Genomic DNA, 24,102 nt, shown 5'->3' on the forward strand with positions numbered 1-24,102 from the left:
GCTGACATCAGCAGGCATGCTAAAGTAGGGCAATGGGAGGTGTAGTGACTATGAATGGCCTAAAAACATTCATCTCCACACACACATGCACATACACACACACGCGCACACACACACACACACACATGCACACACACAGAGTTTCACAGTTGCTATGTCTAGGATTAGAACTTCTACTAACTAGTATGCTACACTATAGCATTATGCAGTTATCACAAGTGCCAGAGAACTTATGGGGCTGGTACTTGTTCAAGGGGTTATTCTAAGGTGACTGACTTTAGCTGGCATGCTAAAGTAGGGCAATGGGAGGTGTAGTAACTGTGAATAGCCTTGAAATCATTCACCTCCATACACAGTTTGGGATTAGAACTCCTACCTAACTAGTATGGTATACTATAGCATTACAAAGTTATCATAAGCACCATGCAGCTTGTAAGGCTGAGATTTGGCCAGAGGGTTATTTCAAGGTGACTGACATCAGCAGGAGTGCTAACATGGGCAAAGGGAAGTGCAGTGTGTGTGAATGGACCATAAACCATTCCTCTGGAAACACACACACACACACACACGCACACACGCACACACGCACACCCACAGATACACACACACACACAACTTTACATTTGACAGGACTGAGTATACAAATGTTAGATTAATACTGATTTGAACTATCTTGTTACACAGTTATCACAAGCACCACAGACACTATAGGGCTGAGGGCTACCAAAAGCTATGTCTATAGTGATTGACATCAGCACATCATGTGATATTGGCCAAATGGATGTGTGGTGGGTGGGACAGACCTCATGATGGAAATCTCTCTGTCACTGTCTGTCTCTCTCTTCCCCACATCTCTGTGTGTGTCTGTTTAATATATTATAGTGTGTTGGCCTTGGATATGTGTATTCCTATCCAATGTGTGCGCAAAGCATGAATGGTGTTTAATGTGGTGTGCATGTGTGCACAGATATCTGTGACTGACAGATATATATAGTCCACTGTGTTATCAGACATGGGCTTCATTTCTCTAAGTGTAGGAGCATGCCCAGTATGACCTTCTGTACTGGGTGTGTGAATCCATTCCAGGTAGGTTGTACTCCAGTCCAGGGTTTGGTGTTCTACACCTACAGCTAGCAACCTGTTTCTGCAGGATGTCTGTAGATAAGTTGACAATAGGAGTCACAATGAGCAACAGATAGTGGGATACTGTAACTATGGTGTCTGTGCTGGTTGTGTTACATAGTTGGTGTTAGCAGACATATTCAGACAATGCACTGTTTTACACTGTGATGTATTATGTCATCAACTACTGACAGATATATTTATTTGCTCACAGTTATTGCCTAGGAAATACAAGATGAATGAAGCTGTGTCCAGTATTGTTGTCTTAAGCCTACATATTCTTGCGCGCACAAGCCATTCTGGAGGGGTAGTTGCAGAGACTTGCTGATGGGTCTGTGTAAATGGTCCAGCACCTTGGTACTGTTGTGGCTGAGGATCCCCTGCTTGTACATATATCAACGTAACAGAATGGCCATATCCTGCTGTGGCCTTACCTCTCAGCTGTACAGATTCACCCACATTACCCAGAGGCAGGGCTCGTATATCTGGTCAGTTCCCCTTCACATTGCGGTTTACAAGCAGGTCTGCAGCCACCCACTACTGGGTTTGCAGGCATGGGTAGTATGGGCACACATCAGAGTTTCAGACATCGCACACTCTATGACGTCCATGTTTCTATACCCACCCACTCAGTTATTCTATCCTCTTCCTATCATTATGCGAGCAATATCTGAGAAGTATCCCTATAGTTGTCCCTTCATCCCAGCAGTATTTAGGGGTTGTTCCACAGTTCATGCAGTAGGACACAGTAGGCATGCTACTGGGATTTGTCAACATGGCCTTGCATTTGTGTTCTGTTGACTGTGTTATGTTGTTAGTTGGGACCCCATGAGATACCATACATTTACAATATGGGTGAGGCATAGACCCTTGACAGAGGCCATTTGGAAGTGATACAGGCCATCTGTAGCGGGCTAGTGCATTCTGTCAATCCTACATTCCCAGGCTGCGAGCCACTGGATTCCCCTGGGGTGACAGGGTAAGTGTGCGAGGTGTTAATGGCAATAGTTCCTGTCCATATTAATCTATTGGTCTGGATGCTGGCAGGGTGCTGCTTACAGTTAGGGACACACTTGCATGGAACACCTCTTCAGCATGCTGTATTCTGCGGGTATTCCCATACAGAAGTGGGGGTCATACTGTACTCATTCGCAACAGCAGGGATATGATCTGTGATAAACCTGTGGCTGATGGTGGGGTGAGCTGAGTGCATGTGTGATATGGAAGCTTCTTGCAGCTGATTCACAAATATACCTGGGGCATTCCCCTTCTGCTTCCTTGTGGGGGGGGGGGCATAGGCAGTCTCTTATTACTTCATAATTGTGCCTTTGTGGTCTGCCACTGATTGGCCAGACTACATCAGTATTCCATACTCCACAGACAATTAATATGCTGCTAACCTGTATGTAAAATTCCAAAGGTGTGTGCAGTTGACAGTTACATTTTATGTACTCTGTCTAGGTTACTTCCAAGTGTGTACTATGTGTATGTCTGGGCTTACATTCATGGCATGTCCATCTTTTGTTATCTCTGACGAAGCCACAAGAGGCTTGTGGCGAAAACGCTTGATTCTTTGTTAAAAATAAACGTGCGTCCAGGCATTTTTTTGCTGTTTTACCAAGGTTGCTGTGGCATTTTTTGTATTTTACTTTAAACATTTGCTATGACTATACTGGTATTTCAGGTACTCTGTTGGCTTCCATTTCATTTTGTATTCTGACCTATCATGCAGATTAGTGGCATATCAGCAGAGTACAGATCTTAGGTTTTATTGACCTACATTTCAGTTTCAGACTTCGTACACTTCAGAACTAACATACAACTGCCAGGCCTGTTGGAGTCTGTCTGTGTAGGTCTGGAGGGGGGCTGTTCTCCATTGCCATCAATTGGAGGCCTTAGAACAGAATTTCTTTATGGTCATCTACACCTGTCCTCCTGGCTGAGGCTAGTGTTGGGTATGTGGGCTTCACTGACATCCATGTGTGTGTCCTATGGACACACATTTGGACCTCCACATGTACTGCAGTGGGATTTGCTACCTTGTCTAGTACTGCCTGCTTTGTTGACACCAGTATTTGCTATGGATTTCATGCTGCCCATATAGGTGTCCACTATCTGCTGCCATCCATTCAGCCACCAGATTCCCTTGCATGCTCACATCCAACCATAGATACAACTAGCAGGACATACTACTCAATTCAGCAATTAATAGGAAGAGTGACTTACCTTGTGGCTGTGCCACTATTGAGAACGGTGCCGGAGGACTATGTCAGATGCACATAGTACACTCCCTATACATAGTAAAGCACAGGTAGTGTCATGTTTAGGTTCATAGGTAGATACTAGGCTATCTGCCCTAGGGAATTTATAAGCCTAGCCAGAGTGTATTTGGCTTCCATCTCCCTATTAGATTAGCCTACTGTGCCTCTGTAAAGTAGGTCACAGAAGGTACCCTTTTAAGATTAGTTTACTGTGCCTCTGTCTAGCAGGGACACAGAAGAGATCCCAGGGGTGAATTTGCGATTTCCCATCCACGCGTCCAGATTTCGCTTGAAGAGGGTCAGCGAGAGGCTATGTCTAATATGAATTGGGATTCTATTCCAGAGCGAGGGGAGCATCCCTTTTACTGCATGTAAGAGTCAGAGAGAGGTGTCATTCCCTGGGTCCCTACCATGTCAGTGTATGTGCTATGTATTTCCTCTTTGCCAAAGCCTCGGCATACTGGGCACACCTCCTTCTGCCTACATGGGCAAGCAAAGGTTGTTCCTTCTCCAAGTCCATCTGTGCCTGTGATGGCCTTGGCAATGATGAGGGGCTGTGTAGCCTTGCCCCATGCTGTTCCTGCTCCAGCTGTTTCCGCAGGATCATATTGTGTAGCATGGCACATAGAATAAACATTTGTGTACATGTATCTGGAGACTATTGCAAGGCTTCTCCGGATATGTACAGGCAGTGGAACTGTGACTTGAGCATCCCAAACACATGCTCTATTATGATTCTGGTTTGTGCGTGTGCCTCATTATGGAGTTCTTGTTCAGGTGTGTGTGCATTTCTGATGGGTATCATCAGCCACGGCTCCAGTGCGTAGCCAGCATCCCCCACTAGGTGGCCATATGGGATGTCCTCAATGCCAAATGTCTGGTACAGATGTGTCAAATGCCAGATGTAGGAGTCATGATAGCTTCCAGGGCTGCCAGCACACACATTCAAGATAATGCCCTGGGTATCACACATGACCTGGCAGTTGATGGAAGGGAAGCCCTTGCGGTTTATGTAGACCCTACCCCGCTCACCGGGTGGTGCTTTGATGTGCATGTGAGTGCAGTCTATAGCATCCACTTCCTCAGGGTATTCTGCTATTTGGTGGAAGAGACACATATTGCTAGTCAGCGCCTCACAGCTGTTGAGGAAATATATTTGCTCACTGGCATGTGCTGACATGACATTCAGGAACTGGTGGAGTACCCTGGATGCTGATGCCTGTGAGATCCCCATGATAAACCCAGTTGGCCTTTGGAAGGTACCTATGTCTAGTATTCTTAAGCCTATACATACCTTGGTATCCACTGGGATGGGTTCCCCCTCTGTTAGTTCTGTGTGTGAGGTGTGGCCAGCACAGCTCAACAATTTGCTGTAGAATGTCCCAGTCCAACCTATAGTACTCCACTATCTCCAGCTCATATAGCCCCTAGTAGGTTACCCTGGGTCTATGCACTCTTCTCCTTCTCCTCACTGTGGGTTGGTCATCAGCATTCACATCTTCACCACCCTCAGTCTCTTCCACATATTGATGTATGAGAGCAACAGCAGCTTCTAACATTTTGTTGGTTTTGTCAGGTAAAATTTCCCCATCTGTGTACATCTATGGTGTAGAGTTTGTGGGAAAAAAGAGAGTGAAAGGTGTATGCTTACTTTATAGTAGTGTGCTGGGCTGGGCTGCTGCCTGTGTAATTGGCTGATTCTGATACATTTCACCTTCCAGCTATGCTAATTCTCCTTGATTGCCTTCTTACTGCTGTTTTCCCTTCCCATTGCCTTCTCATTTAAATCCAGAGGTGCAGCGTGCATACCCAGTGCTCAGATGTGAACAGAGCTGCTATTTCCTGTTTTTTTTTTTTTTGTTTCAAACCCAGTGAGTGGTATGCAGACCCATTTAGGCAATGTAAACACTTCTAGGCAGCATCAGACACACCCCCTTCCTTAGATGTGCTTAGCTAAGGGCAAACTCAGGCCACAGAGCTCCAATAAGCTTATAGCATGCATGGCACTCCCCCTTATGAGGTCATTTACCTCTTATAATTATACCATGCTGTTGCTACACCTTCATGGCTGGATGCTTGCTAATACTGAGAGGAATTCTGTGATTTAGTATCAATCCGCTCATTTGCATAAAACAGAATGCTAATTCATAGTTACCACATTTACACTGAGCCTTCCCCTTTGCAACCACTATTCCCTGATATTGTTGTCTTATGCATGCCATTGACTATCATGGCAAAATGCTGATTTGGGTTTAAAATCTTATTTCCAACTTTTTTTCTTATTTTCGGGCTCCTTATACTTAAACAGCCGAAATTGGCCAAAAAAAATTAAAAGTTATTTTTGTTACAATTTTGCAACTTTTTCCCATGTCAGTGGCCATATATTTGGCCATTGGCATGCCTACTACATTGATACATGCTTTCTTTGGAGCTGTCATGTCTCTATTTTGTAATTTGCAGAAATGTATTCGGTAAGTAACAGAATATATTTCTGCAGGTTACACTATTCCTGTACAGATGCCTGCCTGCTTCCTGGATTGCTAATTCACCTCATTTGCATGGTTTTCACCAGGAAATGGGGTAATTAGCATATAGCAGTGGTGTCCATGCAGGAATAGTGTATGACCACTCGTGCACATCCCGGGAGCTCATTCCTGGATCGCTCATCTGCCATATTGCCTGCAGCAGCTCTTGCACTATTCCTGCACTCCGTGCAGAGCTTGCTGAATCCCAGCGCTAGTTTGCACATAATGTGATTTACTTACACTGGTTTATTAGAGCTTTTAAACTTATTATAAGTATTTGATCAGAAATTATATTAAAGTATGCATTTATTTTTTTTAGTAGTTTAAGGACAAATTGATGTTTGAAATGGTTTTAATTAGATAATTGATGGGATTATAAAAGAACGGTAGTATGGGATACATGGCATCTGATGAATTCTTTGCATTGAGGATGAAAGCGCAGTAATTTAATTTAAGCATTTATATGTTTTATATATTAAAGAAGTGTTTTTAACTATTTGGTCGTGGACTGCTGTTTCTCCTTCCTGGGTGCTATTTTGGACTTTTATAGAAAAATATCTATATTCAAATATATCTAAACAGAAAATATCAACAAAATCAAAGTTATAACTAGAAAAGGATTAATGCCATTTCCCTACTGTTGTGAAACTTCATAGTCTGTATATATAATTAGCAGGGGATGTGGAGGATGTAGGGCCGCTAACCATTTTTGGATGTGGTTAGATTTTGTTAATATTTTAATGGCAGTTAGATTATTTTAAGGATAGATAGACAGATAGATAGATAGATAGATAGATAGATAGATAGATAGATAGATAGATAGATAGATTATGGTCGTGTTGCTTTCTCAGTTTGGATATAGAAATTTCTAGCAAACATACAGCTGAACCATCTGCCACTAGATAGATAGATTATGGTAGGGTTGCTTTCTCAGTTTGGATATAGAAATTTCTAGCAAACATGCAGCTGAACCATCTGCCACTAGAAAACCAGCTTACGCTACAAATTAACTATGTTATAGAAGATGTAAATGGATTCATGTTGAGTCATCAAAGGTAATTTTGGCATATGAACAAAATATAAAAACTGTTTGACGAAATAATATTTGACGCACAATTCAACAATTTTATTTTTGCAACTCCTTACACCACGCTGTCTTATATATACCAATTCCAAGGTTGCACACCAATGGAGAACAAAGCAAACTCCACTGCTGGTGAAAGTAATTTCGGCAAATAACACTTGCTCTTTTTGCATTCGCTGAAATTATATTCAGTGACATGATGTGCTCCCAGTGTAAATGTAGCTGCAGAATACATAAACAGAAATATAAAAGCACTTTGTCATGATATATACTTAAATTGATTTCTCAGTGAAGTACAGTTCAAACAAAAATCTCAGACTGCATTACAGAGAGATACGTATATTTTCTACATTGTTTAAGGCAAATGCATACTGCAGAATGTTTACTTTTTAATGCAATTTTGCTGAATGTTTCACAATTTTTTTTCTCAATGTGCCCTAAAATGTTACTAATATTGCCTTTATATTATGAAACTCTAGCTGTTTTAATGGAGCACTGCTATGCTATTTAACTGCATCACAAAATATTGCCAGAGAAAAATCTTGTCTTCTTGTAATCAGTGTTTCAATGTATCAGAAATTGTGTTGTTGCATATATCGTTTTGCTTCTGGGAGGGGGACTCAAAGAAGATGGAGAGTGTGAATATAGAAAATTCCCCATGCTCATCCAGGAATAAAAAGTTTACTTAGTGCATGTCTTCAGTACTTACAAAGTGGGGAAATTAAAACAGCTGTCACTGATCTTTCCGTGAACAGCATTTATTATTATCTGTTTAGATGCAGCTGCTACTATTCTTATCAGGACAAAAAAAAAAAAATAAGAAAAAAGTTCTACTTAACCTTTGAGTTTCAGTCAATCAAATATTTGGGATTTTACTATAACTGGTAAAATGCATTAGGATTTAACTACTGATTTACCTTCTTTATCCCTTTTCATTTTAAAATAAGGAAAACAACATTTCTATAGATGATTTCTTTCAACTTCTTTTCCTTTAATCAAATTTTTTTACTAAATCACACTTTCTATCTTGTCTTACTGGGGTTGCCAGTCATACAACTGTTGTTCCTTTAGACTTGTTTGAATAATAAAATATCAAGAATCTGCATCACCCATTCTATTCTATCTCTTGCCAATGCTCAGTGTAGATATGCTCAGTGTAGGTAACAGCATTGTGGATCACATTCTTCAAAAACACCTTCAAAACACCGGAGGTCTCTTTATAAATAAGGCCTGAAATACGCTTGACACCACCTTGGCAAGCCAAACGATGAATAGTGGGCTTTGTAATACCTTGCATATTATCTCATGAAACCTTACGATGTCTTTTAGCACCACCTTTACCAAGACCCTTTCCTCCTTTACCACGACCAGACATGATTCCTCAAATTGAATGCTAATACAATGACAATGTTTTCTTAACCCCTATTATATAACATTTTGTCAGTATTTCTAACAGCAAATCAGCCGTTTTCTTTCCCTATTTCCCAACAGTGCTTGATATGATGCATCATAAGTGATTACTGCTCCCTATTATACATCTTCCTACATCAACCCTTCCATCTTCTTTTAAAGGCAGGTTCAGTTCAATACATTTTAAAATCGTTAATTTAGCAAAGCAGCATAACCTAAAGCTAAGTGCACTTTTGTCTGCAGGGTCTATCCTACCATTTAACCAAGAGACTGCAATCTAAATTCTTTAATTTTTTTTTATTTTTACTAACAACTGCTGCCTGTTGCACCTTTGAAAAATCTAAGTTCAGCTTTTGATCCTGACATGCGCTTGCCATGTCTCTTACTTTTATTGTATCCTTCTCTGTATAACCTGCCAAGATACTTCTATCTATGTGTTTTGCTTCATCTAGAGTACTGCCCTTTTCTTACATTTTAGTGCCAGAGCCATGGCCTTAAGCTAAATGCAAAAAAGTGTATAGTCACCCCCTTTGGCAAAAACAAAGTGCCCACAAATTACCACATAGGTGGTAATCGATTAGGTACGGAAGAAGTAATTAGGGACCTGGGGACCCAAGTTGATCACAATCTCTCGTTTGACAACCACGTGGCCAAAGTGGTTAGAAAAACATTTTATATAGCCCACCTAATCATGAAGGGATTCACATCTAGATCAGGGAAGGTCATCGTGCCTCTTTACTCATCCCTCATCAGGCCCATAATTGAGTACAATGCCCCTTTTGGGATGTACCTTACCAGACACCTGCAGCAACTGGAAAGACCCCAAAGTACCTCACCAAGAGGATCAAAGGGCTCAAACAGATGCCATATGCTGCCCGGTTAAAGAAACTCCAGCTCTACTCAGTGGCATACTGCCTGCTCAGAGGCGATCTGTGCCTGACGTATAAAGCCATGTCCAACGCGGTATTAATGGACATGCTGCACCTCAGAAAATCCAAATCCCATCGAGCTACATGCTCGAGAGATTTGAACCTCAGCACTGAAATAAATAGGACATGCTGGAGGGACAGATTAATAACCCAGAGGCTCCCTTCATTCTGGAATAAAATCCCAGTCCAGGTTAGGCAGAGTCCCTCATTGACTCTCTTCAAGAGGAATCTTGATGAGTGGATGGGGATAGTAGGTTTACCCCAGGTATCACTTCTGTGTCACTGTTAGACAGAGGCACAGTATACTAACCTCGAAAAAGGGCATAGCAAAATTCATTTAAAATGGGTGGCGAAAGCCAAACACACTCTGGCTAGGCTTATAAATGCCCTAGGGCATATAGCCTAGTATGAACCTATGAACCTATTGATTTTTGTTACAAATTCATGTTGATTTAATTAGTCGGGCAGCCATGGTGAAGATTTCACTGACGTTTTATTAGCTAATTCAGATTTGGAAACTCATTCTTTGGAGAATGTCCTTGCTGTGTTAGTATTATGTTTAGATTCTGTATGTCCCTTTTTTCACTCTGATGTTGAGTATCTTTTGACTGTATCACCCTTTTAGTGTATAGATATACCTGGGGATTCAATAAGCTCTCTGTCGGCTTAGCACAAACCCTACACAGAGTTTATATGTTTGTGTGTTGAGCAACAGTGCTAATTACATATGCATGCTGCACACAATGTTTAAACATTAATGAGCACAGTTTCATGGCCAGCAGTAGTGTTACAATCCAGAAAACTGTGTAAAGCAACATGAACACCTACAGACATTTATTCCTGTTTAGTTATGGATAGCCTGCAGGATTGCACAAAATGCTGGTTATTTATAAAGCAATTTATATAGTTTCAGCACATTACACGAAAGTCTATACAGTGCACAATATTGAGGAACCCTGTGTCAGGTGTACTGAATAAAAGCTGTGTAAATGATCAGTAAGGGTACATAGACTGCATTGTAAATAAATAGTCAGGAGAAGTATGCATATTGAAAAGGGACACACACATGAATCATAGGAATGAACATAGGCGAAGAGGACAGGTGAAACAGGATAATGTACAGCAGATGAGGGTATTTCAATAAAGACAGTTATAGCATCAACATTAATCACATATTGACATGATACAGTATGGACTGCATGGTTATTGTATATTATGTGACTGTCACACAATGTGACATATCAATGGAGTGGATACTTTGTGATACAAGCATCCTGACATGAACAATGGACAGGACATATATCAAGGATGGTATATACAATAGGGATTATGTGAATACTGTGAAGCTGTGCAAAATAAGTTGCCTGAATATGAATGTGTGGTCAGCAGGTCTATATTACTTCATCAAAGTTTTATTTCTACGAATACCTAATCATCAACCCCTTTACATTGAACATCCGTTCATCGAATGTTCACATCAGCTAACAGTTTTCATAGGGATTGGAGTTAGTTGGCCATCATTAAACATTATCCTTTTTCCCCACTGTAGTACAATCTCGGAGTTGATATATATAAGTGGGGGTGGAGGTGGAGGACATACCCCCTTGCACTTGGTGGGTTTGAAATAATGTAGTGTATGATGTTCGCTGTGGTGGACAAGTAATTCCCTTCCCTATGAAAACTTTGCTGATGTGAACATTTGATGAATGGATATTTGATGTTAAGGGGTTGATGATTAGGTATTCACAGAAATAAAACTTCGATGAAGTAATATAGACCCATGGTCAGCATAAACCTCAACCAAGTGGGACACAAAGTAACAGGCCCATGGACATCATTTGACAGAAGCATGCAAAATCAGGGACAATATCAAAATAATACCACCAGTAATCTCATATCATCCACATAACATATGTGATTGTGAGCAATCATAGATGGTGTTGCAAGAACACACCTGTAAAACTATTGTGATTCATCAGCAATTTCTGAGGGCATAATCAAGCACACCTCCCTCAAAATGTAATACCTGCTGGAGGTGTTCAGAGGAACACCGCTATGCTTGTATTAGAAATAATGGGCAATCCTGGCTAGTTGACAGGTGTGCATAGCACTTGGTCTACTCATAGGGGTGTGTTGTCCATATTACAATGATCTTGTGTATTTGCTTTCATAATGTAACTACCCCCCCCAAGCAGATTCCTTCATCTTCCATGTCCCCATGGCTGTGGCATCAATCCTTTGTGTGTGTTGATACTGTATGCATTAGAACAATACCATAGTTGGCTTCAATGTTTTTCCACAATTTGCAGTCCTCCACAAAGCTGCTTGGAGAAAGGATGTGTACATCAGTTTTGATGTCTGTTACTTAAATAATGGACAGGAAATGGCTACCACAGAGCTCTGAGGTATGAACCTAGTCACTGGACACACTGCAACATATTTCACTGTCATGTATGCATTCCAGCTGTCTACCCACTTGGTGATGTAGGTGTTTATGGCCACTTGTGACAGTTTCTCTGTAATACCTGACTGTTGATTTGTTTCAAATGCCTTAGCCAAGAAGGTTACACAGGATGATAGTGTTGCCATCATGCTTGCCCTTTGCAACCATCTCGATAACACCAAACAGATGTAACAGACATGATGTAGCTTGAACAACAAATCAAATGTGGGTTTAGTACATAGTTGGGATATTACCTGTGTCCTTTTAGAGAAGGTCCAGGATGACTCCTTGGCCTACTTTATAGATGAAGAGATACAGGATGGGTGTATAACTCCAGGCATCAGATGATGGTGCCCCTGAGTCAGAAGGATGTATGTTGCTGTACATCCTTCTGTGGGAACATAAGCTATCATAAGATTGTGTTGACATATGGATCCAACTGTGTCTGGTAGGTCAGTTTTAAGTTACGCTATAGTCAACCAGTGATTTTGTCAGGAAACATTACTTCTCTGTTATTAGCCATAGAGACTGCACAGATGTGCTGCCCTGCTGTGAATAAAAACTGTGTAATGTTTGCATGTATATTTTGACTGATGGCCAGTGGCAACAGGGTGGTAACATATGGATAAACTGTCAGCTAGCAAATTGTCTATGCCCGCTCAGTGAGTATGTCTACTGACATCCATACACAGATCTGTGATTGGTTGCATATTCCACTTAACATTTCATATGTATTGGAATACATGATTTGTGACAAGACCTCAATGCAGACTGATCATTATTCACATTCCACACACTGTTGTTATACACACAGTCATACAACTGTATCAATGCCACTTACTTATATCACTTGCACAACATATGCCTATATGTATTTCACAGGCAAGCTGTGTTTGAGCAGCCTGATGCCATATCAGGACACATTAGAGAATAGTTGCTTGTGGCTCATGCAGAAAATTTTCCTGACACAAATGCAAATAGTCACACAATGGTGCTGCTGGCCACCTCAATAATCTTTGGGTGTAGCAACACAACTGCACATACTATGAATTCCACAAGGTTGCAATTGAATCAAAACATGTGGTGTACTGGTTGTGTCTATCACAGCATAATAACATGTATATAAGACAAGACTTATATGACCATGCAATCAATATGAATTGATATTGATGTCAGTCACAGAACATTTAATGATAGTATGTAGACACATGCACACCAGTACCATACTGCAAGTGTCACTGTGATGATGGAATGTGAACTGTGTAGAAGGTTGATCTGCTCAAAAACAAAAGTACATGTCCTAATACACCCCACACATAACACTGTATCATACCATGTCAACAGTTCTCAGGAGGCATATTACTACAGCTGTTATAGAAGGAGCATGTTCTGCAATGGCATAAATGGCCATGAATACATTAGCTCACATCACAGACCGAAAGACCCATTTGAAGCCGTAATGTACATCCACACCTCAATATACCATGTGTTAATGGCAGCAACACTGACATGTCAGATGTTCATAGTATCATAGGACATATTAGGCTAATGACCAAAATCACATGAAATCCTAGCCAATATTACACCCTGAAAAAATCCCTATTATCTATATTATGGAAGACGGTAAGACAATTCAGCATAAGTGAATACTTGTTGGATTTTATTAGATCCTCCACCGTCCATATGGGACATGTGCACCACACCATGACAGAATTAGCAATCACACATGTAGTTGTCTTGAGATGTCTTTCACAGGCTCATGGAAGGACTCTGCTTCATGAAGTGTGTATGCATATTTGACATGAAGACATCTTCCACTCCTCTGCAGGAAGGATGTCATGTGTCCAGTGGAAAAAGGAGGCTGGTGGATGCATGTGGCTACATGAAAGGTTTTTCAAGTGGTAGTGCAATGAAAAATGATTCCAAAGATTATACAATGGTCATGATGTACCACTAACCACACAAACATGGCAGCAGACTGGGCCTGATTTGAACATTACACCTGCGTAAGTATAGAATATGAAATACAGGTAATGTCACAGTAGCAACACACATATGCCTAACAGTAAAACTGTCATGTTGCACTTTAGTATGATAGCATCATTTTATGCTGAGGAGAACATGTCGGGAGTAGTGTAGGACATGGATGTGGAGTCATATCCCTGTGTAAAATTGTCTCAAAGTGATAGGTGTATGTACAGGCATGCAAGTCATCTGCTGTCAGATTAGAACCCTTATATGTGTAGGTAAACTAGTTTGCAAATCCAGTACTTAATGTTACTGCCACAGCACAGGTTTGTATTGAATACTATCAGAGTGAATGTTATACAGGATGACATCATCACTGTATGCTGCAATGAGATGTTTGGAGTAAGGTTTGACATAGCTGTAGACTCATGTATCATTGTAATATTGTCACCATAATGATTGTTGACTACACACACAGTTGACTATAGTGAAAATAGACCTCCTACCTACCTGTTTATTCAGCACAGCATTAACTCAAGCACCACAGCACAAGTCTGGCTTTCATAGCGTCCAACAACACTTTATAGCTGATGACTTCAGCAGTGTCTGGTGAGAAGAATATGGTAATAGCACTGTCTGACATGCTGATGAAAGTGCTCCCTTGAACATCAAGCAAGTGAAAGCACACACGCACACACACACACACACACACACACACACACACACACACACACACACACACATACCAATTGCCCACAATAAGAATAGACCCCCTCCCTACCTTTTTACACAATGCAATACTTAACTCAAGCACCATAGAAGAAGTCTGACTTTTATAATGCTGCAAAATAATTTATAGTGGATGACATCACCATTGGATGTTTGAGAGTTGATGTTGAGAGGCCTGCATTAAATGGATGTGTTGGCATGTACAACTTTCAAAGTAATGGTACTTTTTGGGATTGTACTGATGACTAAAAAATACACATTTATGCTCTTCTGACTAGACAGAGACAGATATCAGTTGACTGTAATGAGACTAGAACCCCTACATAAGTACACTGAGTAGAGAACTCAGTACTTAACGCAAGTGCCACTGCACAAGTCTAACTTTTGTACTCCTGTAGGACAATTTATGGTGGATGACATCAGCATTAGATGTTTGAAAAAAGATGTTGGACAGCCTGAATGAAGTTGATGTGTAGGCATGTATGACTGTCAAAATATTGGTACTCTATATGATTGCACTGATGACTGCAGCATACATAGTTTTGCTCTTTTGACTAGACAGACACACACACCAGTTGACTGCAATGAGATGAGAAACCCTGCCTAACTAAGTGCACAGACTAGATAACTCAGTATTGAATGCAAGCACCATTTCACAATGCTGACTTTTATAAGGCTGCAGGACAATCCATAGTGGATGCTATCAGTATTGGATTGGATGTTTGACAGAACATGTTGGGAGGCCTGTCTGAAATAAATTGCAAACCATGTACAACTGTCAAGATATTAAATATCTGCAGGTTACCAGATTAATGAGTGTGCAAAGTGTAGCATTTGCTGTTGTGTTGCAATGTGCATGTATATCTTAAAAAGACAGCTTTGTAAACTATATGCAAGCAGCTGTACACATTACTAAAAGCATTGGTAAATATGAATGTGTATTATCAGAATAAACATATACATGGTATATAAGAACGCATTTTAATTTATTTCTGTAGTGTAGCTGATGTATTTGGGAACAAGTACTGAAAAAACAAGTTTCAAGTGCATAGGTGCAGGTAACACTTGACTACAGTGTAAATATGCTATCTTTTGAAAAGTGCCTTCCCTTTGGTTGTGTTTTTATGTGTACTTTCATGGGATGAAGACTAAATGGGCAGTAAACATAAGTAATGCATGCTAATGTGCACTTTCCACAGCACACCTGTGAGCAGCTGGTTTGCATGATTGAAGGCAAAGTGTGCATGCCAGATACACATTTTTACTGCTTTCCCATTTTTGCATTGTTAAACAATGAGCAAACATGAGCCTCTGCTTAACTGATAAAATTATCAGAATTCTATTGGTTTACTTACTTCCATTCACACACGTTAAGCAGAGAGGCATGGCAGTCATCAGTGTGGATAGTACTGAGTGTTATAAACACACTTACTACTTAGCTGACTCTGTGGCAACAGGTTTAGATGCAGTGAGAAATTTCTCTTTTAAGCCCAGATGATACAGGGCTCAAATTTAGCTGTATATAATACTTTTAAATATGTATTAATAATGCAATGACATAATTCTTTATTCTAGTTTCACTGTGTGTTACATTAGCACAGCAGCATTGTACAGAGGTAACCAACCATTGAAGAGCAGTTCACCATCACAAAGCATTGGTGCTCGATTAGAAACTGTACAAACAGAGAGGGCATAAAGTAAAGGACTTCATTAGTTTTTATTTTCACTTATGTGTGTGGTGTGTGATTCTATTTTTAACCAGATTCTATTTTCTTTGACCAGACTAAAAGTGTGAAGATGGGGTAGATAGCAAAGTGGTGAAATAGCGGGCAAGTGGGGGAAGAACAAAGGGAAAGCAATATAGGAATGTGCAGGATGGAGGTAGCTATCCATATCTTCAACAGTTTTAAATCAAAATATGTACAGAAAATTAGGTAAATTTGGACTATCATCTCAACAAAGAGGGATGACAACAACAAAATAATGTTGTATAGCAAATTACACCAAACCAAGTGTGTCAAGAAGATACCTGTGCAAAGCAGAGAGCGTTGTAGGGACAATATTTTTTTAAGGGACAGGTACCAATTTTTTATAACTTTAGTAAAAGAAGAATTTTGGGTAAGGGATACAGGTATTTCTGGGTCAGGTAAGTAGGGTAGATGAGGAAACAGATGTAAACAAACAGGACAAATAGCACAAGACACAGGGATAATGAGAGAAATGGCAGGTTGGCGGTCACCATAATTGGGGTTAAGGAGGGGTTAAGGAGGAGACAATGGATGCCCATGCCCAACAAACATGGGGACAGTGAGAATCTAGTCCTCACCTGCAGGACTGTCATCACTGTTCCCTTTCTCTGTTGTCTGTTTATTGCTTGATGTTTTCTCCTATGGACCATAAAAGAAAATCCTCTTCATCTGATGTAGGTATGTACCAATGGTGCTATGCAGGATCTTACACACCAAGCCTTGCAACTCCTGGCAGATGATAAAATCCCCACCTCTGCCAGTACTCCCAGAGAATAGTGCTCCCTGATGTGGAGGGCCCAGGTACTGCAGGGGCTATGGAGGTGGTACTGCCAGGTTGGGTTCCAGATGTACTAGGTGTTGATGCAGGAGCCGATGGAGTGGGGCAGGCTGAGTCATGGGGGTTGGTCTACCTCCCTGTGTTGTAAAGAATTTTGTGATTTGTCAGAGACAGATGGCATGGAAACATTTTGATGACACAGAAAAATAAAAAAAGAAAGATAAGGGTTGTGGTAAGAGGAAAAAAGAGATAATTAATATCATCATATGTGACACAATGCATTATCACAATAATTAAATACTTTATCTATACTTTTACATTTAAGTATACATCTTAACAACTACAAATTCTAAGTAATGATTCCTCAAAGTGATCCTTGCAATGTGCATATATTGCACAGATGCTTGGTTAGATTATACCGGTTAACAGTAGGACATTTATGCCACCTCTGTTGAAATTAAAGTATGTAATATTTTTAAAGGATTTTACTTTATATTTGTTACTTGTGGTATTTGAGCCCACAATGTATGACACTTGACTTCTATAGATGTCTTGTGCTACAGACTGAAGCATGCATGCTTGCCCTCTTGTGCCTTTTGAGGTTAAGGATATGCATGCTTAATTTGCTACTACCGTAGAGAAGAGCAATACTTTAGCTAAAATAATAACTATGTTGTGCTGCATACATATCCCTTGCTTCCCTCAGTCCCTCTAGATGCTTAACACGGGCTTCCCTGTTTACCAAGATGTCCTGATTAGCTGTGAAAGGAAAAGGAGAGAAAAAAGGAGAGCATTATGCATACCAGTCTTGAATATATCAGCATTCTAATATAAATTCTCTTTATTTGTATACTTACACAACTGTGGGATATCAGCTGTCCTAAACCCATCCTTGTGTCTTGAGTATATCCCTCTTGTGCCTTTTGAGGTCATTATAGTGATGCCTATACTGTCCTCTAGTGCATGGAATGAAAGACGTACTGGAGCCTGCCTTAGCCAGACTATTCCATGCCTCAAACTTGTACTGGAAGCTGGTGTAGTACCTTTGCAGCAGCCTTCAGCTGTGGCAATTTATAAAGAACTCAGTAAAGATTCTGGACTCGTCGATACCCTACCTCTGAGCCCTAAATTGGGCACCTTCCCTTCTAACTTCAGACATGCCCAATCAGGGAAAACAGCAGCAGATAATAATGCTTTCTGGCCAGTTTATGATGTTACATTTACTGCTAGTATGCAAACCTGAACAATGATGCCAACCATGTTTGCATGACGTTAAGCAGAGGGCAACAGTGCCAAACAGAGAGTTAAGTAGTTTTTGAACAACTGTAAGTAGGTTAATGTGACAGCTGGCACTGATTTTTGGTTTGGATACTGCTGTGCCTGTAAGTTGATTTAATTTTGCAGCCATGTGCTGGAGGCATACATTAAATAATGTGACACATTTTTGGTGTGCCTTTACACACTGATTGTACAATGTAGGATTCACACCTATGCATTAGAGAAAAAACATGTTCTTCTACATAGCTGATTTCTCCTGTTGAACATGTCATTTATATATATATATATATATATATATATATATATATATATATATATATATATATATATATACATATATTTATTTATATACACACACATGACAGACTGAGGGGTTAACCAGGTATGTTTGTGAACTGACAAGGTCCTGGTTTATGCAATCTTGTGTGTATGAGTATCACAGAGGTCTGAAGGCCATCCAAGGCCAGAGAAGACAATTATAATTGCCAAAACATAATATTTACTATACCCTCTGTGACACATATAATTCATATGAGCTCCACTGCTATACATTATTATTGTTATTCATAGTTATGTTTGATATTTTTTTAATTTGTTTTTTAAAATCGAATGGACATCCATTACTGAAATTGGGAGTGTTATATATTAGAACCCAGGCGCATCTGTATTGCAGCCCTACACTCACACGTGCAGACAAAGGGACAGTTAAGAAACAACTGTATATTTTCATATTCATTATTAAGTATGTGCGTTAACCACCATGCAACACCCCTTAGCAGGTATGTCTGGTGGCAAACCATAGGGGATACAATGTATTGGTTTTGAAATTTTCTACTGTCTGCTTCCTGACTGCAAGTGTTTTAGAACTGCAGGTGTTGGGGAAGCTTGCTAACTGCCGTGCAAAGCTGCTTAGTGGGTTTGTGTGATAGAAAGCAAAAAATGCAACAATGTATCCTTTTTGAAATTGAGAATGTCTGCAACCTGTCTGCAGTTGTTCTGTCTGCTTCATGTGTGGGCTATTAATTGAGGTTTGTGAGAAGTTAAGAGACACACAAATATGACAAGCAAAGCTCACATTGTTTTATCTTTGTAAGCAGTGTTTATTAGGTTTCATCCTTAAAAGACAAATGTGGGACTTGAACCATGATTACAGATAGCATAGACTGTATGGATCACCATGCTTAGCATATATACACACACACAAAATTCACACATGAAGTTTGGCAAAAAAACAAGTTGTCCTGGGACATCTTCATGAGGTGTTAGCTGGATATTAGTGGATGTTAAGTGGGTGGGGAAAATAAAGGGTTAAGTGAAGGCAGGGAAGATTGGGAGGAAATTAGATAAGGGTAGGGAGGGGCTTAAGAGGTTTAGACAAGTTTAGCTGGGTAAGCAATCACATTTTGGTGTGAACCTGCTACATGACAAGTTTACATCCATGATGACCAGTAGGTATTTTGGTGGACAGGAAGGCTTTTGATTAATGTAGGAGATACAGAGGAAGTAGGTGATGTAAGTAGGTGATAGTTGTATAATACGTTTTTTTTTTCTCTCTCTTACTTCCCTAGTAAATGGTGGGGTTAGGGGTTTCAGGCTTGTTGCAGATTAGATTGGTAGGAGAGGTACGCTGACTCACAGCATGTGAGGATTGTCCTGGTCAGCTGGTTGATGTTTATGTTTTCTTAGTATTACATTAGCATTGGGGGGAGGGGAACTGGCTCCCCCTCAAAGTTTGACCATTGGTGGTAGGGTCTTGCAGTTAAAGCTCCTGCAGTTAGGTGTAAGGTTGTGGTCATTTAAGTTTTAATGGCACAGTTTCCTGCCTGGTTTGTTTTAGGCAGTTTTGTTCAGGATTAGATAGGGGTTAAGAGGGCTTCCCTCACGGTGCAGTCATTGGTGGGAGTAAGCGGTGGTACCGACTCCTGCGGTTAATATATAAAGTCGTGGTCACTTTAGGGTAGTTCAACTCAGCTCTCTAGTGGTGATAGCATGCAGCCTCGCTTGATTTTCTCCTCAATTCTTTAGTGTTGATGGAAGGCAGCCACATAATTTCTGCATGATGATTAAGATGTTTTCAGGCAGCAATGAAGCACTGGTAAGTCACATCTGCTTACCGCGTATACGTGTGGAGCAGTACTGCATGTTTGCTGGAGCAATAATGTTTACTTGCTGTCATTCTTGTCCCTGGGAAGGAATTTGGCTGGTAAAGGAATTGGCTGGTAAGTGAAGAAAAGAGTGAGATGTTCGTCCATCCGATGCAGAAAAAATAGGGGTCTGTAGTGGGTCATCTGATATATAATAAAAAAAAATAAAACATAACACGTGGTGCAGCTGGAAGTAAAGATGCAGATCAAGCAGTTTGGGTGGGAGTGCAGTGGAGTATCATCATGGGGTGGTTGTCAGGGTCACCGGTTAGTTAAGTGGACTTTGAAGGAATGATCATATTTTCTTGTATATCGATATCTCGTTCGTGGGCTAGGGATTAGGCATTCGTTGCTGCACATGCACAGCTGGTTTCAGTGGAAGGATTGACCGTTAGTCATTAGCACTGCCAGGCTTCACATCAGAACAGGGCTCTTCTCCTCAAAAAAAAAAAAAATGGGTAAGTTTTGTTAGAATGTCAAAGGTACTTCATACGGTCCATTCCTCTTAACATTGGGTTGTTAGACAGCAGAGTTGATACACCAGGATTTAAGGTGCATCTCCATGACTTGATATGCGTTAAGATGAACCCTTTCTAATGGCATTTAAATGTCCAAAATTGTTGGTTAGCTGGCAAGGTAATGAATTGCTCATTAGGCTTTCCACTTGTTGGCAACATAATTGTATGGCTTCTTTGGTAGGATACGAGTTTCAATTGGACAAGTGAGTTTGTTGACAAGCGAGTTTGTCGAGTGACAGCTGGTGGTGAATCTGATAGGCAAGGTGAGAGGGAATGGTGCAGGCTTTTCTGGCAAGTCGGGTGTGTGTGATTCTTTTCTTTTCCTAGGTCTTGGATCATTTTTCAAAAGAGGGTGCTTTGCTGGTGGGTTTTGGACATGTGTATCGAATGCAGTGGGAGAATGAGACAGAAATATGTATTTCAAACTTGTTTTTTTGAGGAAGGGGCTTTGTGCATGGGCTGGTAAACTTCTGTGGGAAGGCTTTTCTTTTATTGATCTGCAGAGCAGGCAGATTGCAGAGTATAGATGTACAGTTAAATGTTTAGAATCAGAGTTAGTATGCCCACCTTCATTTTATATATTAAATTCCCCACTAAGGGTGGTGACTCTGAAGTAGATTTTCAGGGGTAGGAATACTTCTTCTCAACTGTACAGATTTTGCAGAATGTCCAAATGTTTGCCTCATATTCGGGACCCATTTCCTATACAATGGCGATTTTATGGCTAATCATAGATGGGTCAAGTCAGAAATAATGACAGATATTTGAGTTCAGACTTTATACCCTTAAATTCATGCAAACAAATGCCTGTTTTGTCAATTTCTAAGTTCAGAAAAGCAATATTTAAAACTGTCCCTATTTTGGGCCTTCGTTCCCCCTTGTTATGACATACATTTGCATTTCAGACATTTTCCTCTAGGTAACGCATGATTACAAGACTTGTTATTGGGGCAACCTTCTAAGAGCAGTGTTTAAAATACTCCCTGATTGCACCCTTTGTTCACTAGTACCTCAGAGAAGGATGGGGGGTGGGCCAATAAGGCTTGAAGGAGGGGTGTCAGAAAACCTGGGACAAGTTGAGTTGGCACAGGTTGCCAGATTGGGAGATTTTTCCTGGATGGGTTGAGAGATAGGGGAGAGTTATCTGGTAATTTTGGCAATTAGAAAGGAGTTGTTCTGATGATGATGGCACTGGTTTGGGTTGCTGCTATTGTTAGGTGGTGCCTAAGCAGTCTGCAGCATACCTCTCAGTTGCAATAGTTATATAGGCATTATGGAAGATGTATAAGGTTATGTAATCAAATAAAGATGTCATTGTTGTTAGTTGCATTAGACTCAGACTTGAGTTTGGAATAGCAGTATGGAAACCCTATAACAAAACAAGCATGATTAGATGGGTAGTTAAATTTATCTTGGGGGTATTTGCTAGGGTCTGCTTTGTCATAATGTGAGTGGCAGTGGTACATTCCTTCCCATGTTGGCGGGATAGGTTGCCCTTGAAGATGTCCTGGAATGGGGGTTATGTATTTTGGATGATTTACATGTCTTTTTTTTCTTCCAGATGGGGTCATGGAATGTTGTGGCTGTAATTTGGAATAGATACTAGGAGATCTGAGGAATTCAGATGGGGTTTTGGAATGCTGCGACTGTAATTTGGAATAGGTGGGTATAAGGTGGAGCCTTCACTTTACATATTAGAGGGTTTAATTTTGTCCTTTTCTTTGTAGATGGTGGTGTGCTGAGTACCAGTTGTGGCAATACATGGTGAATTCCCGAATGAGGAGGTTATACATGGGGAGCACAAGTGGGCAATAGTTACTGATGGAAATGGGAGCTTTGGAATACTGCTGCTATAATTTGGAATAGGTGGGGATTAGGTAGAGCATTCTCTTTACATATTACAGGATTTAATTTTGTCCTTTTCTTTGTAGATAGTGGTGTGCCGAGTACCAGCTGTGGTGATGCACAGGGAATTCACAGGTGATGGAGGAGGTTACACAGTGGGAGCACAAGGTGGCAACAGTTACTGACTGAAGTAAGTAGATTTCAAAGTTGATTTTGGTAGAGGATTTACACTGGTAGCCAGGAAAGGATAGGCATTTGAGTTGGTGATCTCAGGGTTAATTACTGTTCAATAGGTTAGATCAATGTTTGAAAGTTGTCCCTGCTTTTGGGTGTTTGTATTCAATAGTAAAAGGGAGCAACAGACATTGGCTATAAGTAAGAGTTTGGGGTTTCCTGTAGGGGGCTGGATGATGTTACAGGTAATGCATTTTAGTTATTGCTCATTAAGGCACATTAAGGTGGGTGGTTTTCAGGTAGGTGGCATGGATCACAGTTCTTTTAGTATCATAGGAAGTTATTAGGCTACTGGCTCGGGTATGATTACAAGCTAGACAAGTTGGCTCTTATATCTGGGGATATGAGTGGTAGCACACACACACAAAAAAAAAAAAAAAAAAAGAGGGGGTTAGTTCCATACTTTGGTGCAGAGTTTGGCAAACACTTGATGGGGTGGCAGGGGATCTTATCAGTGCCTCCATGTTAAGTAATTATTGGTAGGTGTGCACATAGAATTTATTGTTTTCTTTCTTTGCAAATTGCTGAAGGCCAGAAGGCATCATGCAGTGGCTTGAAAAGGGGATCTGAAAGGTGAGGTTTTTGATAGGATGGATGTTCTTGCCACCAGGATGGGGCACAGTGTGGGGCTGAGTGATCACCTTATTAAGGCACATTAGAGCTCTGTGTTCAATTTAGGGGAAGAGAGCCTTTGAGGGAAAAGGTCAGGCACAGGCAGTGGTTAAGGATGGTTAGTAATTTGAGTGTTCTGGTTTGGATGGTTGCTAGGAGCTTTGAGATTTCTAGTCTGGATGGTCACTTGGTAATGAGTGAACTGGGGAGTTTTATGGTTGGGCACATAGAGTACTTCACTGGTGAGCATAGGTGAGTTTTCAGGACCTAGGTCAAGGGGTGCAGACTTTCTGCCATTTAGAGTTAGGGCATTAAAAGTTTTGGAGTTAGAATATTCCCTACAGCAATCTAGTTAATGCACAGCCAGAACTGGGTAATTTGGTGGGCTAAGGTGATATGCTATAGTTGACAAGGTTGTGGCTATAGGTTGTCATTCCATTCAGGTTGAGCTATGATTAGTGGCTGGAAGGAAGC

Source organism: Protopterus annectens, chromosome 3.part1 (genome assembly GCF_019279795.1).
Source record: "Protopterus annectens isolate FY-2018-M chromosome 3.part1, PAN1.0, whole genome shotgun sequence".
Lineage (NCBI taxonomy): Eukaryota > Metazoa > Chordata > Ceratodontiformes > Protopteridae > Protopterus > Protopterus annectens.